At 29.0% G+C, this 434-nt stretch overlaps 1 protein-coding gene across 1 annotated transcript in view; it reads left to right on the top strand.

The window, feature by feature from the left end:
• LOC119591660 (UPF0764 protein C16orf89 homolog) overlaps positions 1 to 434 on the top strand; it is a gene marked incomplete at its 5' end in the record, with an annotated part of 7,133 nt that overhangs the window by 442 nt on the left and 6,257 nt on the right.

The raw sequence follows: 434 nt of genomic DNA, 5'->3' as shown, positions 1-434 counted from the left end.
GTATAACAGTCTCGTTTTATGCCCCAGAATTTCCTTCTTTTCTGTTAAGTTTTCCTAGGGAATTATTTGAATGAAAAATAAAAATGATTGAGACAATGAGCTTTGTGTTGGTGGCTGACTGATTTGATTAGCATGTGGAATTATGTGAGTTGTTAATTAATATGATTGATTTTCCTTTCACATGCATTTAATTGAGCGTGCAAAATATTTTTTATGTAGAAAAAAAATTTAGGTTGATGATACAATAAGCCATTGGTCAGCAGTCTCATTTCTAGTTAAGGATGATATAAATGACTGAATTATGATTCTCCATATAGTGTACCATGAAATATAACATTTTAATTAGCGATAATATATTATTTATACAATCATATCGGAAAAAAATAGTCAATAAAATGTGAATATCACATAGCATGTGTTACAGAACAGAGCAT

The sequence above is a fragment of the Penaeus monodon genome, chromosome 29, assembly GCF_015228065.2.
Source record: "Penaeus monodon isolate SGIC_2016 chromosome 29, NSTDA_Pmon_1, whole genome shotgun sequence".
NCBI classification, from domain to species: Eukaryota; Metazoa; Arthropoda; class Malacostraca; order Decapoda; family Penaeidae; genus Penaeus; species Penaeus monodon.
The sequence above is the reverse complement of the archived record's forward strand: the minus strand, read 5'-3'. Positions and strand labels throughout refer to the sequence as shown.